The sequence below is a fragment of the Anastrepha ludens genome, chromosome 2 (assembly GCF_028408465.1).
Source record: "Anastrepha ludens isolate Willacy chromosome 2, idAnaLude1.1, whole genome shotgun sequence".
In the NCBI taxonomy this organism is placed as follows: domain Eukaryota; kingdom Metazoa; phylum Arthropoda; class Insecta; order Diptera; family Tephritidae; genus Anastrepha; species Anastrepha ludens.
The window spans coordinates 65,069,707-65,087,582 of NC_071498.1; the positions used below are offsets into that span (position 1 = coordinate 65,069,707).

General features: G+C 30.0%; 1 protein-coding gene across 9 annotated transcripts in view; it reads right to left on the reverse strand.

Annotated features, from left to right (window-relative positions):
* Positions 1–17,876, reverse strand: part of LOC128871654 (protein CREBRF homolog) — a 161,784-nt gene that overhangs the window by 79,263 nt on the left and 64,645 nt on the right. The window contains exons 1-2 of one of the 9 annotated variants that reach the window (XM_054113580.1): positions 7,052–7,249; positions 2,051–2,577 (exon numbers count right to left, since the gene is read on the reverse strand). The exons of 1 other annotated variant lie outside the window; for it this stretch is intronic. The gene's annotated coding sequence lies outside the window, so the exon portion shown is untranslated. Of the gene's footprint in view, positions 1–2,050; positions 2,691–2,821; positions 3,983–6,738; positions 7,250–17,876 lie in introns of those variants that run through there. 7 more of the 9 variants (XM_054113578.1, XM_054113577.1, XM_054113574.1 and 4 more) reach the window with 7 other exon arrangements.

Genomic DNA, 17,876 nt, shown 5'->3' on the forward strand with positions numbered 1-17,876 from the left:
TTAACTTTTTGGAAAGTGAATATTTTATTATTTTCATAAATAAGAATAAGTTAACTCATCCTTTCGGAATTTAATGTTTTTTTCTATTACTGTTTATAATTTAAGATTTATGCAAAACCTTAAACGGAACAAAAAAATCTTATGTAAAAAATGTGTGTTTACTTTACTTTATTATATATTATTATTATTATATCTTATATATATTCTTATTATATATATATTACTTTTTATATGTCTTAATGTTTTTTTAACAAATAAAAACATTTATCAACTTAAAAACGTACTAAAAAGTCATTTATCACGCCAAAAGTTCCTATGACCGCTCTTCCTACGCAGCGGGACCACTGTGCAATAGTTCAAATAAATTTAATCTCATTTATTTTAATGCTTTATTTTCGTTTTATTCTATTTGAATCTGTTAAATTTATTTTGTAATACAATAGTAATTTTTTTATTTTATTTTATCTTTTCTTGCATTTTCTTAGTTTTATTTCTGCTTAAATTTTTCTTTTTTTTTACCTCTATTTACATTTTTATTTTAAATAATTTCTTTAATTATATATTTTTTTATTAAAAAATTTTATTTCAATTTTATTCCCGCTATATCTTTTTTATTTTTACTTTTTTTTATTATATTTTTCATTTTATTGTATTTAATGATTTACTCTTAATGGGTTAAGGGCCAAAAAATGATGATTTTCAATCATTTGTTTGTTTTCTTGTTAGTTAATTGCTTTATTTTACAAAAATAAAAGCATGGTATTAATACATCATGTTTCGACTTGGCTTAAGCAAAATTCACAAACAAAAAAAAAACAATTGATAGTTGTAAAAGTTATCGCGGTTTGTGTGGAGCTCGTTTCTCCAGAAGTCCCTTGCGGTGATCATCACTAGTCACAAGTTTTTTCATTTATTTTTTTAGTGTAATATAGTTTTATTTTAATTTTATTTTAGTTATATTTTTGTTTATTTTTATTTATTTTTTGTAATTCAGTTTTTTATTTTATTCTCAATTTTCTTATTTTTGTTTATTTTTAATTATATTTTTATCTTTACTTGCATTTCTTTAATTTTTATTTCTTTTTAAATTTATTTTAATTTTATTTTACACTTATTTGCATTTCTTTTAATTTACTGAAATTTAAATTTCGTTATATCTTTGCTTATTTTTATTTATATTTTTTATTACAGATTTCATTTTATTTGATTTACCTTTCCTTATTTTATTTGACTTTATTTTTGAATTTAGCTTAGTTTTATATTAATTTATTTTATTTTGTTTAATTCTATTTTATATTTTTGTTTATTTTATTTTACTTCTGTTTTATTTTAAATTGTGTTTTCGTATTTTTTAAATTTCTTTTTGTTTTAATTTTTTTTAATTATTTTTTTTTTAATTTTCTTTATATTTTTTTTAAATCTTTTTAATTTTTTTCTCATTTTTTTTTAACTTCTTGTTTTTAAAATTTTTCAATACTTTTTCATTTTACTTAATTTCTTTTTCTGTTTTTATTTTACCTCATTTTTTATTTATGTTACGATAGAATTAAAATTATTTTAAAATAAGTTTCCAATTTTGAAACTCTACTGAAGCGGAAAGAAATCGAACCATTTGCCAACGAATTATTACTAGCGATTAAATATGCATCACATAAAAAAAGAATGAATGAAATAAAACCAAATTGTACACAAAGCGAGCTGAATCGCTTCGGATTGCGGCCAAGCAGAAATTCGCGCCACGCTGTGTGCTTACAGGAATAGGTACGCGCATAATACATTACGAGCTACTACTGTCTGGCCGAGCGAATAATTTTAAACTCTACTGTCAGCAATAAATGAGATTGAAGTGGCAAAAACTGATCAATACAAAGGATGTCGGGTCTCATCATGTCGGGTCTGCCCTGAAAACGGCAGGTCACATACATAGGTACGCGACTGAAACGAAGACAACTGAGCTGTGAGGAAAATATTTCAACTTTGCTTTTGCAATTTGTTTGTGCCTTCTTTATCTGCTGCCACAAATACTAAAATACTACTATTTAATTTTTACCTTTTTCCTCAATCGTGCGCTCCAATGAAAAAATGTCTACTTGAGAGGTACTTTCAGGCCTGTCGGCCTCTCTTTCACCCACCTCGGGCTTGACTCCTTTTCCACAAGCTTTTTTTCAGTCACCTCAGTCAGCTCGAAATATCTGGACGTTCCACCAAATGAGGTCGCGCAAAAATGCGCGCGAATTTGAAATAAACACAAAAACTTATTATTGCTTTTTGTTCTCTGCTGCTTCCGTGCCGGTTGAAGAATTAGGAATTAGGAGGATGAGTAGAAATGTTGGAATAAATGGTGAGTGCAAATTCAGACCGGTTTGGTGCTTGTTTGCAGATGTGTTTTTTATTTTATGGTTCTTACGATTTTATTTTTTATTTATATTTTTCAAGTTTATAGTTCTGGTTAGTTTTTTAAACACTTCCTTGTTTTTATTTGCTTTTTCACTCTTTTTATATTTCTATGCTTTCTTCCTTCAAGTTGCCTTTCAATATTCTCAAGCTTTTTCTAGTTTTTTTGTTTGCTTATTTTTCCTGTATCAAATTTTAAAACACTTTGCTGTGATTATTTTTATTTTTTTTTATTATTTTTTTTATTATAATATATAAAGCAATATATTAGTTTTCTGTTGTTGTTGTACCTAAAACTGGCATTTTAAAAAATTAAATATATTTAAATATACGATTTGCTTCTAAATGCCAGCGAAAGTGTGTCACGCATGTTGAATATATTTTATTTTTTATTTCTTCAATTTTTTTAGATTAATTTTGGTTTTACCTTCTTCAACTTGGCACCTACTGTGTATTTGCATTTGCCATAAGTATATATATATACACACACACACACACACACACACACACACACTCACTCACTCACTGCTATAGGCGAAAAAAGAAACCTTAAGAAAAGTGTATTTGTATCGCATTTGTATTCAAAAATCTACTCCCTTCCGTACAAATCGCTGCTTAACGTTTGCTTGCCACACAAATGTATGTATGTGTGTGTGTACGTATACAAGTTTGGTTGCTTGTATTATAAATGCATGCATATGATGAGTTCGATTACTCGTTTGTGTTAATTGAACAACAAAAAAAACCACTTCAAATAAAAAAATTATGGCTTATCAAAATTTGTATATTTGCGATTAGCATTTTAGTCTTGCTTTGTTTGCCTATTTCGCCCGAAGGCATTTAATTATGCGTACATAAGTACATTCATTTGTATGTGTATGAATACATGTACATATATATTTTTGCGAATATAGCCTTTAATTAAATCTGTGATCGCTCGATTTTCAATTCTTTCGCGTTTTTTGTATACACAGATACAGTTTTTTTCTTAGTTATTAATTTTCCCCTTAATTAGATTAGCGCCCATTTTTTGTTAGCAGCTGCTTATTCAGCCGTATTTGTGCTGCTGATTACATACCTACTCTTGTAATTAAGACTATCTTATTTTAGCGCCCCTCAAATATTATGGAGGTATTTTCAAATTTATTGCAGAATGTTGCTATACGTTGAGGCAGTATTTCGCGCAGAGAAAGAAAAAGTCGTGTCGATGTAACTCACGTTTTTATTCTAAGTGCCGTTTTACTATTTTGGCATCGCCTACTATCTAATGTATAATTGTACAAGTACAAAATTCCATGTAAGTGAAGTACAATTGTTCATATAAGAGAGCAGGATTGGTTTGCAGAGTTCTATTTAGAATTCAACATACGTTAAAAATACTAATTTTTGTTGTATTTCATTTAGTTGAATTTAGTTTAAGTAAATTTATTCTCGTTTCATTCCTGTTTAATTTATTTAATAATATAAAAATAATTTTATTACTTTATTTTAACTTTACTTGTATTTTTAAATTTTTCCTTCTATTTCAATTTTATTTTATTTTGTTTCCATTTACATTTTTATGTTATGAATTTTTTTTATTTAATTTTCTCTATATCTTTGCTTATTTTTAATTATTTTTTTATATTTTTTATTTCTATTCATTTTTATATTTGTATTTTTTTTTTTTTTGATGTGATTAATTTTTTATTTTACTTTACTTTCTGATTAAATTTTTATTAATATTTATTTATACTTTTTAATTAGATTTCTTATTCTATTTTTAAATTTTTCGTTTTTTTTTATATTTTTTATTTATTTATTCTTTTTTATATTTTTTTATTTATTCTTTTTTATATATTTTTTATTTATTCTTTTTTATATTTTCTTTTATTTATTCTTTTTTATACATTTTTTATTTATTATTTTCTTTTTTTATTTACTCTTTTTTATATTTTTTTAATTTTCTACTGTTTCGTTTTTTATTATATTATGTTTTATTTAAGTTTTTTTTTTTAATTTTTATTGGTTCCTTTTTTAATTTATTTTTTTAGTAATTTTGTATTTTTTATTTAATTAATTATTTTATTTTATTTGTTTCGTGTATTAATTGATTTATTTTTTATGTATTTATTACTTTTCTATTTTACTTTATTTTAGTTTTTTTTGGTTTTTGTGGTTAATTTTATTTTTTCTTATGTTTTTGTTCAATTTTTTTATTTTGTTTTATATTTTATTATTTGTTTTTTTTTGATTAATTTTTTTTTTTTAATTTCGTTTTTTATGTTGTTCGTATTTTTATCTTATTTCATTTTATTTATTAGTTTTTTTTTGTTTTTTTGATTAATTTTTTTTTTTTAATTTCGTTTTTTATGTTGTTCGTATTTTTATCTTATTTCATTTTATTTATTAGTTCAATTCTATCTTCCATATTTTTAATTTTATTTTATTCTATCTAATCTTATTTTAGTTAATATTTATTCGTATTTATTATTATTTTGGTTTTTATTCAATTATTTATTTCAAGTTATTTGATTTATTTTAATTTTATTTTATTTGTGTTTAATTTACTTTCATATTAATTTCGTTATATTTTGATTTTTATAATTTTTTTATTTTTTCATCACATTTTTTCTACTTTTTATTTATTATATATATTTTGTTATTTATCTTATTTTATTTATTTTTATTTTGTAACATTTTATTTTTTATTTCATTTTTTTATTTTATTTATTTTTTTAATTACATTTATTTTAATCTTATTTTAGTTTTAATGTTACTTTAATTAATTTTGTTCTATTTTTATTGCATCTAATTTGATTTAAAAAAATACTTTAATTTAATTTAATTCTAGTTAATTTAATGTTATTTCATTTTATTTTATAATCTAATTTTTTTCCGATTCAATTTCAAACAAAAACATGCTATTATGATTTCGTGAGAATAAAAAATAATTATAATTTCATTAATTTTGTTTTACGGTAATCCCTGCTACTACATATTTCACATGCACAATTTTCTTTATTCAAATACTCAAGACAGAATATGTTCTCCACCACTAAAAAAGTTTCATTTTGATTTAGAATAATGCATTCGAAAGAGCAAGAAAATATGTTAAACACATGTTAAAATCCAAATATCGATGACGTCATAGCTAGCAAAAGATGCCATTGCCCTACTCCATGTGTAAAATATTTTACAAAAATCTTAATTAGTTTTATGCATTTTTTATTTCTTCTCCACTTCATTAGCATTCATTTTTTTGTTTTTGCTTATAGTTTTGTTTTTGAGGTTGTGTGCTTCACATGTTTAGAATAATAAAACAAATTTTATTTGGAAATAATTTTCTTTTCTTCACACGTTTTAATTAAACTTTTAATTGAAAGCTAAAAAAAGCATTTACGAACGAATTTGAAAGAAAATAAATTTGCAGAAAAAAAATCATTCTTAGTTAAATTAATCCATTAATTGACTTTTATGCATCGAGATTGAAATTTTTAATTTCCTTAGCAATTTTTATTTTGTCGTGATTTTTTTTAATTGTATTCCAAACGACTTTTCTTAACATCTTTCTTTTATTGTTTGGTTACTTAGTATTTTTGTCATTTAATTTTATTTTTATTCAATTTATTTTATTTTATAGTATTTCATTCAATTTACTTAAGTGTATTTTGTGTTTATTTTATTTCATTTTACCTTTTTTTATTGACTTCATTTATTTTTTTTTATTTCCAACCTAAGCTTTCTGGTTTTTGCTGAAATTCCTGCGCTTTATTCTTAAATTTCGCATGTTAGGTGCTTTTAGCACTCACGCGGTCTCACACTGGCAGCTGGCTGACTGCTTGACGGCGCTAATGAGCAAATGAATGAATAAATGATTGAATGAATGAATGAATGAGCGAATGAGTGCCTAATAGACTGATATTGAAGTGCATGAATGCCTTGCCCCGTGACGCGCCTACCCGACCCACAAATAGCGGCTGAGCTCGCATACGTACATATAGCATGTCGGTATGTTTGTGTGTGTGTATATATTTTGCTATTGTTGTGAAATTATTTCAATTCGCGTTGTTCTTATTGCTCGAGTCATTTAAATGTTCTATATAATACTTATGAATGTATGAGTTAATGTGTGTCTGTGTGTTTTTATTTTGCTACTTTTGTTGTTATGATTTGAATTGCTTGTTTTGTTGCCTTATAATCAGCAGCATTTACATTTACATATTCATTCTAGAAGTGCTTTGCTTTTGTAGTTGTAATTATAACTCGTGTACTATATACGATTTTTTTTTGGTAATTTATTTTAAATATTTTTAATTATTGCTATTGTTGTTTTTGCCACACAATATATAGATATTCTATCACCTATTACACACGTTTCAATTTTCTTTGTTTTATTAGATTATTTCGAATTTTTTTGTTTTCACATTCACGCACACCAGCGACGCTCACTTACAGCTGCTTTCATATGCTCATACGTATGAATGTATGTAGTTGTTATCGTTGTTTATTTTTGTTTTTGTGCTTTATAATTTTTATGATTTTTGCATTTACCAACTTATATTTGTATGCTTGTATTGTATTTTAATTATAATTAACTGTTTTCTGCTGCCCAATATGTCTGCGCAAATTCGAATGCAATCAATTATTTTTGGAAAATCACGAAATCATTACGCACATATTTCCGTTACGTTTGCACTTTCGAGTTTCTATTTGTTGTTTTCTTTTTTATCACTTCAATACTAAACAAAAAGTTGCTTTGTGTATGTGTACAATATAAACTTTTTCTTTTGAAATTCTATAATTTTACGCGCGCGCGCGTTTTAAACGCGTTCAACTTAGACAAACGTTCTTGACCGATTGATAAAAGACTTTGGTCTCGCCACTCCAACTAGCCCAAGTTCGCTCTGGATCTGGCTGCAGCGGCTCCCACACTCTCTCGCTCTCTGTTTCTCATACGCCCGACCTCGCGTTCGCTCTCACGTGTGCCCCACACATCACCAAGCAGTCAGCTCTGTTCATAAAATTTACAGTACATGTCGAAAAAATTAGAATTACTTTGTTGCTCAAATAGTTGTTTTGTTGTGCGCCACTATCTTAACTTCATTCCAGCAAAGCTGCATGTCCCGGGTTTTCGACTCCAGCAATCGTCTCCAGGTATTCGCTGGTCTTCCACGTCTGCAGCTTTCTTGGGGATTCCAGTCAATGGCGGCCTTTCGTAAGTCACCATTTCCTCTGCGTAGAACATGCGAATCCAACCCCATTTTCTCTTTCGGATCTCTAATAGCATTGGCTTCTGGCCCATATGTTAACATTCAAATTAATATTTGGCCAGAATATTTTAAGAATTTTTCGGTTTACAGAAACTTGTAATGGGCTTGTGTCACCACCACGTTTTACAACCATAAATTAAAGTCGACTGTGGAGTTACAAATTTGCAGTTTCGTGCGCCGAGAAATGTGTGATGCATTCCCTGACTGCTTGCAGAGAGTCAAATGCCCCCTCAGTCTTCTTTATTCGGCTTTTGATATCATCGCTCGAACCTCTAAAGACCAATATAACGCAGCCCAAATAGCAGAAAGATTGTACATCTCGAGATCGATACCATCAATTAAGAAATTTTGCGTATTTCCTAAAACCAATGTGAATGTTTTAAAGGCGTTTGAAGATCCCAGATTTCCAGTGCTAAGATTGAGCCATTAAAGAATTGTCTACCAAAAGTAGTGAATACTCGTTTGGATTGAGCAGCACAGTGGCGCAAAAGATGAAATCAGCAGAAAGCATGTGTCTGCGCGCCTAGCCTCTGATCGTGTGTGCCTATAAGATAGTGCCCCGTTGGAATAAAAATCAGTATGCTAAAGCTAAGCTCACTTTGGCTCAGCATTGATTCTGTGCGTTTAGCATTGAGAGTGAGCCACAATTGTGGGCTGATTCTGCGAGCAGGTTCGATATCTTTCGTTGGCTATTACCACAGATTTTTCAAAAATAAGTAATTTGCATGTTTGCAGGCTTGCATGCCATTTTCTTTGTGCTCCTTAGCAAGTTTGATGCCGAGTGAGTCTCACTTGTTCATCGGCCCTACAAGCCCACTCGATGTCAAACGTAAACGACATCAAATTGGGAACAAGGCAGTGGACAGCTGATGAAGTGGGCGCTGCAGTGCACTAATGCAACAGGCTCTATGACCACTTGCTGGGTGAATGACATGTTTTACCTGACAATATTTTTATAATGCCTGCTTTGATAGCTGAGACGAAAATGAAAATGCGAAGAAATCGTAAGGATACAAATTAATACTGGTCACCTCAATTATAAGAAATACTAAAATCAATCGATTTTACCCTCCAATCTAGCACAGGGTACAATCTGCAACAGAAAGTTAAATTCAGAGCACCCTTTGGTGATACTAACCCGTTGGAAAAAGTAATTGGAGTTCTCACAAAACATTCACTTGTTCTACCTAAGATATCCAGGCGGAACTACAGGAGCTGAAATGAAGTTTCCACAAGCATTAAACTAGCAAGTGTTCCACAAAACTAACAACGGCTAGACTTCATCAGGTAGTAGATAATTACTATATTGGCCAAATTGCCCTGACAGTGGAAATTAAAACTCATCTGGTGCTTTTTTGTGTTTTTGTAAGAAAAAAATAAAACTCAGATATTTAAGAATAATTTTAAAACTTTAAAACTATTTTATTTTTTCGATACATAATTTTATTATCAAGTTACACTGAAATTATTAAATCACTGCATATGTAAGAGGTTAGGAGTAGTCAGATTTTAAAAAAATGGATTTTTTTGCATTTTCTTAAAGTATATTATCTTGAAAATATTGTGTGCAAATTTGAAGTGAATCCGACAAATACTTTTCGATTTATTCAACAATTAACAAAGGGCGCTCGGGCGCTCCGGGGCGTTCGCAAAAATTTAAATACGTTTTTCTCAAAACTATGTTTTTTGAACTGGTACTCACTGTAACTTAAAAATCGCTTGATAGAATTCAATAAAATTTATACTGCTTCTGAAAAACATAAAAAAACATGTGCCAGATTGAAGAATTTCTTTATTTTTTAAAATTCGATTTTAAACAATTAATTGTCGGTTTGTTTTCGAAAACCTGAAAAATATTTTCTAAGACCTCCATATTTTTAATTTTGAAAACAAAAACAAAAGCTTCGATCAGGCACAAGATTATCTATTAATAAAACTAATTTCTCTTACCCGATTTGTGATGGATCACCGCAAGGGACTTCTGGAGAAACGGACTCCACACAAACCGCGATAACTTTTACAATTATTAATTTTTTTGTTTTTGAAAATTTCCTAAAGTCAAGTCGAAACATGATGTATTAATGCTATGTTTTTATTTTTGTAAAATAAAGCAATTGACTAGCAAAACAAAATTATTGAAAATCATCATTTTTTCGGGCCTCAGACTACCCCTAACCCCGTAAGTAGTATATCAACAAAACTAGTTTTATGCACGCACACTGTCGATTTTAAGAGTGCCAAGACAACTTTTAACTCGCCGGAAACCCACACACACATGTACAGACAAAAATTAAAAGCTTTATCATCCATTTACTGCTCATGCCAACTCTCATCTTATTCTTCTTTTCGTCGCTACTTGGCGTACATTTTACGGCCCGCTTTCCTGTGGTTCTCCTCCATCACATTTCACACCAATTTATGACACACTAGCACATTTGCCCGCTATTCGCACTCCATTCCCCTTTCTTGTTTGACAGCCTTTGTCTCTTTTATTTTGCTTGTAACATTTATTTACTCATCTTTGTTTTTGTTTTGCCATTTTGGTATCAGAGTGGCTTTTCGTCTCTGCTTCGTTGGCGCTCAGCTGTTTACTCTATTGTGCGCGTGCTCGCAGCAACTTGGCCCCTCTTTTCAGCACCCGCTCATACATTGAATAAAAATATACATAAAAGTGATGTGTAAATATTTCTCACCAAGTCACGATAGAAAACGAGGCTGCTGTCTCTCTGCTCTACGTTATTTTACACCTACTTTTCTCTTGTTCGCTTTCGTTAAACGTTTTTTTTTCTTTTGCTTGCCAATCAACAGGAAAATGCCGTGAGTATCTCAAAGCTACTTTTTCGTTTTTCCACGTTTGTTTTGTTACTATATTTGGGTTTTTTATTTTCTTGTTTTCATTTCAGTTCTACACAATTGCTACAGAAATTTCCGGCCGGTCGTTCTCCGACCAAAGTTCTGCAATTATCCATTATTATTATTGGCAGTTTGTTTTCCATTTTTTTGCCTTTTCCAAATACATGACATTAACTCTCATTTGCATATTTATTTTATTTCCTTTAACAAAACGAATTCACGGAAAATTCTCTTCCGTGAAGAGTCAACACCAATACATCTCACAATTGCACTATAACTTTTGCCCCCTCCCCCCAAAGGTTTTCTTTGTTCTGTAAGAAAAAGCTTTGACATGAGGAGAAAATAAAGTTTCGGGTAGGACACAGTGGGAATGTCAGCTGAAAAGAGTCACAAAACTCAAACGAGCGAACTTTTTTGAAAAGATTTCATCTCCTTCAGATGGCCACACTCACGAAGTTTTCTCTGCTTTAAAGTAGTTTTAGTTTATTGTTACTTTTCCTTTTTGAAGTAAATTATCGGTTTTTGGTAAGTATTTTGATTTTTTCATACGGAGATCAACCGTTCAATATCGACTCTGCGCGATAGACATCCTTTATGAGAAGCATTTTCATTACAGAAATACACAGTTATTTATTACTCACCACGGGGTGCCACTAGTAGAAAACCCTTTTGAAGCTGTCATGCCCACAATCGGAACCGAACCTGGGAATAACCGTATAGTGATACTGAATAAGTCCACCTGGCAACATCAGGCGCTTTACAAAGATGACTAACAAAGCTAAATTTATTTAATAAATCTATAGATCTACAAGTCGCGGAGTCTCTCTGTAGTTTTTGATCCTAATATTTCAATCTACTGTTGTACTAATTATTATTTTTTTTTTTTGCAGCAAACAAAGCTAAATAACACGAAGGCGTTTCGCTCTATGCTTTAAAAGCATTTTCAAAATTCAAAAAGGAAAAATATCAGACGGTAAATAAAGTGTAATATTCCGGCATTACGAGCAGCATATTCGAAAAAGAGCTCATGGGTCAACGCACCACCTCAGAAGACTATGGTAGTGAACAGATTTGTGGCCAAGAATTAAAAAAATTCAGCATTCACAAAAAACCATTCAACATTCTTCACATTTTCTAATTTCCGAGCCTCAAATTGCCTTCTCGAGGCAACCCTACTGATAACGGTAGTAGTAGTAGTAGACAAGGCGAATTGAGTACTGAAGGTGGCATCTTCCCAAAATAGTTACTTTATTTCTCGCGATTTTGACAAGTCTGACGTTAGGTCTCTTACCAATACAAAACAAACAAACAAAAGGAGTAGAAATTTACATGTTTGTGAAAATTCAGTGAATAGTTTCGCCTACTCTTCCTCTTTCCGAATAAGTAATTTCCCTTCCTTTTGTTCGTTTATTCATGGGCTCTGACGATACAGCAGATTTGGTATATAAAATACGGACGCACAAGCTCCTAGAAGTTATGACAAATTTCCAGTTAACTGAAATAATTTAGGAAACTTCAGGCTTTGTTCACCTACGTCAAACAAATACCCCTAATCTAATTTCAGAATCTAAAAATGTGTACTGAATTATTTTCTAGTGTTGTTGTCGCCTTTAGGTGCCACAACACTCTTTAACGAGCTCACGGCCTCGCTTCAGACTCAGTACAGATTATGGATTTGCTGTCGGCTTAACCCTTTCGCTACATCTTTTTATTGCGCCATCCAAAAAATCCAAATTTTTGTCTGAGTATTTATTTTAGGACCAATAACAATACAAATAAATTTTTATTTTTATTTTTTTTGTTAAGTGCTTTTTTTTTAATGTTGCCATATGGCAACAAATGTTTTGTATTGGTTTCAATCGTAAATAAACTTCTTCTGCAATCTAATGCAAGTTAACACCTTACGAGAAATTTGTTGCCATATGGCAACAAGCTTAGTTTTAAAAATTAGCACAGCTTTTAAAGCTGCGACCGAAAAAATATTTATATGCCAAATGACAGATTGAACATTTTTCTATATACGTTATTCAAAAATTGTTGAAAACATTTGCCCAAAATGCCTCAAAAATCTAAAAATGCAAAATACAAATTTCAGAGTGAAGTGCTATATGCCAGAAGGCTTTCTTTAAAAATGTTGTATTACCGATATATAATGGGCGGTTATTATTTATTTTATTTCTGTTTAACCATTAAACTTAAATTTTTGAAAATATGTAACAAAAAAGTTGATATTTTTTACAAGAGAGTGTTGACGGCCTCTTAAAGTTTACTGTTGCCATATGGCAACAATATTGCGAAAGGGTTAAGAGACAATTCATTTACGCGTAGATAATAGCGTATTTTTCTAACGAAATCCCTACCACACTACAAACGTTTTTTTAAGTTAAAGCCTAAAATGTATTGACATATCTATAAAATAGATCTACATACATAAAGTGATTTGCCTCGATAGCGTGATTTTTGACTAAGGTGACTTTCGATCGTTAAAAGACTTATGGTATTTTTCAAGTTCTACCCTACCCTAATCACTCTGTTAGAAGATTTATAATTTTTGAAAATGGCGGCGTACGTCAATCATATTTGACACTTACGAATTAGTCAGCTGCAGTATACAAGCAGGCAAGCAATGGACTCAAATGCTGAACTCGAAAGAGAAATGGGAAGTACGAAAAAGTTTGCCGGAAGAATTGTAATAAAACTGAGTAACATAGAATGAGAGCGAGCAAAGAGGAAGCAAGACGACTGCGACCAAGCTAGCACATCCAACAGACACGTCATCCAAAGAAGCCGTTTTTAAGCAGATCTCCTGATTACGAAAGGTAAGCCTCAACCCAACGAACCCAAACAGACAGCCAGTCGATATCGAGCAACGATATTGCAACTTTCTAATGTCGTCTTTGGTCACAAAGTACTGGAGGCTATTGAGAGTCATATTAGGGGGCTATCTCTTTACGCAATTAGTAGAGGAACCAAGGCCACAGCTACCTCTAGTGTCCAAAAGGCATAAACACGGCTCCACCATGATGAAGTGCTTTTAGCAGGGCAGTCGCAGGGTGGAATCAGCTGAGAGGCGAGGAATGTTATAGTGTTAGGAGGAGAATGCCCCATATACTACTGGTGTGAAGCAACAACAAAACCAAAAAACAAAACAAAAAAAGAATGAAAAAAATGAATGAAAAAAAAAACAAAAAACAGGAGAAAAAAAGAAAAAAAACATTCAAACAATGGAGCATGTTAAGGTCAAAATACCGATTTCCAGCACTCAAAATAGTTTTTTTTTATTCAATAAAAAAAGCGCTCCTGCTCCAATTGCGAGCGGCCATCCTTAAAGTGTTGCACCAATCTATATTGTCCAAGCAAACAATAATAATAAAAAAAATAAAAAAAATAAATAAATAAAAAATGGATGATTAATTTTGCGCCACCTTGTAGAAGTCTAAATAAAATAAACAACCTTTACTTGTCATGTAAAGCCCCACTAGGTGCGTATTTCATAAAAAAAAATTTTACATAATACTTCAGCATTAAGACCCACTGTATCTCAGCCACACCACCCCCGCTTGGCGAAGCTCTTTGGATCGGTATACCAAACCTCTTACAATTTTCGGCCATTCACTTTGTTCTCGGGGTGGAAAATTTCATGTTGTACATACATATATGTGTGCGTGTGTGTGTCAATGCAAATATATAAGTACTTGAGTACAAGCGTACCTTTGTGCATACATCTGTGTTTACACACATCTGCGTGTATGTAAGACATTTAAATTTTGTGTTTTTTAGTTGATGGCAGCGAGGCTTTTAAAAATATTATTTTATATTATATAAGATTCTTATATTTTATGCCTTTGTATGTACATATAATATTTACTAAATATTTACCAAAAATATAAAATTTTGAATGTTGCCTTTTCGCTGTTTGTTTAGTTGGCAATTCACTTGTTTCGCTTTCCGTACCATTCGTGCCGCTTGGCTTTTGCTGTTGAATTGGCAAATTCTACATATGCATACATGCACACATGCACACACACATATATAAATACATTCACACATACAATATAAGTAGGTGTTGCTTTTACATTCCACCATTATCAAGTACAGTTTGCACAACAAAGCAATTTCGTTTTGCTGCTTGCCGTTTCTTACATTTGGTTTTCCTTTTTGTCTCTATTCTTTTGTGTTATTATATTGTAGTTGTTGCTTTGTTGTTGATTTTGCAATTTGATTTTACTCATACTTTGCCTTTTTAATATATTTTTTTCCTCTGTGTTTCTTCTATATTTATCTATGTAGTCGTGATTCTCACACCATTCTAAGCGCTAAATATTGTTTGTCGGCTTCTTGGCTTATCGGCTTTGTGTTGCTTGCTTCAGTAGTTTGTTTTTGTTATGACTACTTTTGGGTACATTACCTGTTACCTTTGGTTCTTTATTTATTTACGAAATTTCAAGTTTATCAGCTTTCGTTAGTTTTGCTTCTTTGTTTTCTTTTTGCCGCTACTGTCTTTTTATACAGTCATCCAATCTGAAGGGCCGGCTGCCAATTTCCTTTTATATGCAGACGATCTCTCAAACTTTTATCGTAGCTTAGTAAATTTCATTGTGATGTGTAAAGAATTGCCTCTTTTTGTTTCTGAATAAATGATTAACCAATGATTAACCATTACCTGAATTCTTTTTAGAAATTACGTACTTAGGACACCAAATTTACATTTTACCTTATGAACTACATGAATTTCAAATTTGAAAAGTCGAGTCAAGAAACACCGAAAGATTTGGTAGCTTTTAAAACACTCAGGCTAAAAAGCCCATTGTATTTAAAGCTCTGGAAAGTGAAAGGGTAGATAGTCAAGGAGGAAAGGAAAGGAGTAACACAAGGAAAAATATAGGATAGAATAGAGAAATATACGTAGTTAGACCTGTGAGAATTTTCCAGCTCCTTTGGTAAATCTGAAAATATCCTCCAGTTTGAGAGAACGAATTTTACTCGTTGAACTACTTAGTCTCAAACTTATATTCCACACTGTTCATCGCGATTGGATTGTGCCACATTTATATGGAGACCTTTTCAAATTGCAACGAGAGCTATAGGGAGTTGAGACAGAAAAGGAAGGCCAACGTTTTATTCGAAAAGAGAAGAGAAGTCGTACGAAATTCGTGAGTGTGAAGCGCTTGAGCTGATGAAATATTTCGAAAATTGCTTCAAAATCATTTGCCGGATTGGAAAAGAATTTATAATTTACAGAAAAAAACCTTATAGAGAAAACACTGCTAAGTGGTGATATGAGTCGAAATCAGAGCCAAATTAAAGACCCAAATCGTAGACGATGATGTTGCTGGCCAGTTACTCAACTATGCATAAATCTATGCATAAAACGTCTTGCGCCTCGTGTTGTTTTAAAAAGAGACATGTAGAAATTTAGATTCTTTCAGTTTTCACTATTTTTATTCCGAATACGGTTTTTAACATTTAAATGTACACCATGAGCACGACAAGCCTACAGGTAAAAACCGCCAAACAGTCGACTAATGAAGACCTAATTGTTGAGCACGTCGAGCTATCGATGTTGAACGTTGTTCAGCAACACTTTGCGCTGCAGCAGCTATATTCTCAACAGAACGTCCAGCTTTTGGTCTGTCAGTCCTTTTCCTGGCCTCAACAACAACAGTTTCTTGAAATTTTTTCACCAACCTTTGAATTGTCGACTCATTCGGACGATTATTTCCACCAAAGGAATCACGAATATTACGAAGATCGAACATTTTCATAATACGTTTTAGTAGATAATAAAATTCTGCATCTGTCTACTTGACAAATGTTAAAGATGCCTTAAAATAAAGCTACTATCAAGGAACTATTTACTACTGGCTTCAGGCGCCATTTTTAAAAGATTATTTACTTAAGGCGGCAAAAGATCAATAAAGCTGCAGAAGCCGCGTGACTGCCGGCTGAGATATTTAAATATGTCTGGTCATTCGAATCTGAGTGCACTCTACCCGCAAGAAGAGTGGTGCTGCTGTCTACGCTAACTACACCTGCATTCACACGAATGTTGAAAATTTATTTTATATGGAGAAACTGCACAAAACCGCCGGTACAAAAAATTGTTAAAAATCAACGCGATCTTTGAGCCACTTGAAACTTGAACTTTATTATAAAAAGTTCAATGGACTATTCGGAATTTTTTTTTTTAATTATGATTAAAAAGTTTGAAATTTTGATAAATATTTAAAGACACTTTTTACAAATTTTCGCCAAATTTTTAACTTTATATTACATGGTTTTTGTTGTGTTTGTCTATTTATAAACCAAAAAAACCAATGTTATTAAAGAACAAAACACAAACTAAAATAAAAAATGTTTATTAAAAACATTAAAAAATAATAACCTTTTTTTTATTAAAAACAAAATTAAATATATAACAAAATTAAATAAAAGACAAAAAATTGAACTGAAGAAAACATAATAAAAATTAAATTATAAAGTTCTCAAAATTGTTCGTTAAATTTTTAATTTTATGTTATATGGCTTTTGTTGTGTAAACTCTAATTTTATAAAACAAAAACTAAAAAATTTATATTAGAAAACATAAAAAATAAAATAAAAAAATGCTTAATAAAAAAGATAAAAAAACAAATAAAAATTATTAAATGCATACAAAAATTAATTTAAAAACATAACAAAAACTAAATAAAACGGGTCTCAATATTCTTTGCCAAGTTTAAACTTTAAGTTATATGATTTTTGTTGAGTTTCGAGTTTATATTTTTATAAAACAAAAATATGAAAAATTGTTATTAAAAAACAAACAACAAGAAAATAATAAAATGTTTATTAAAAACCATAAAAAAATAAAACAAATAAAAAATGTATTTCTAAATTTATAAGAAAAATTAAATGAAAACAATAACAAAAATGATATAAAAAAGTTTTTAAAGTATTTCTCCAAGTTTTAAACTTTAAAATATACAGTGTTTGTTGCACAAACTATATTTTTATAAAGAAAAAATTACTAAAAAAAATTTAACAATTTATTAAAAAACAAAAAAAAACCAGAACAAAACAAAAAAAAAAAAAACAAATGAAAAAAATTATTAAAAAACAAAATTAAGAACATAACAAAAATTAAAAAACAAAAAATGCAAAAGTTCTCAAAATTGTTCGCTAAATTCTAAACTTTAAGTTTTATGGTTTTTGTTATTCCAACTCTATTTAAAAAACAAAAATATTAAAAAAAATTATTAAATAACATTAAAAATAAAATAAAAAAATATTTATTAAAAAAAAAAAAAAAAATATTTTTATATATAAATAAAAATAATATATTATAAATATTTTTATTTTTTAAACAAAAAAGTTGAATTAAAAAAATAACAAAAA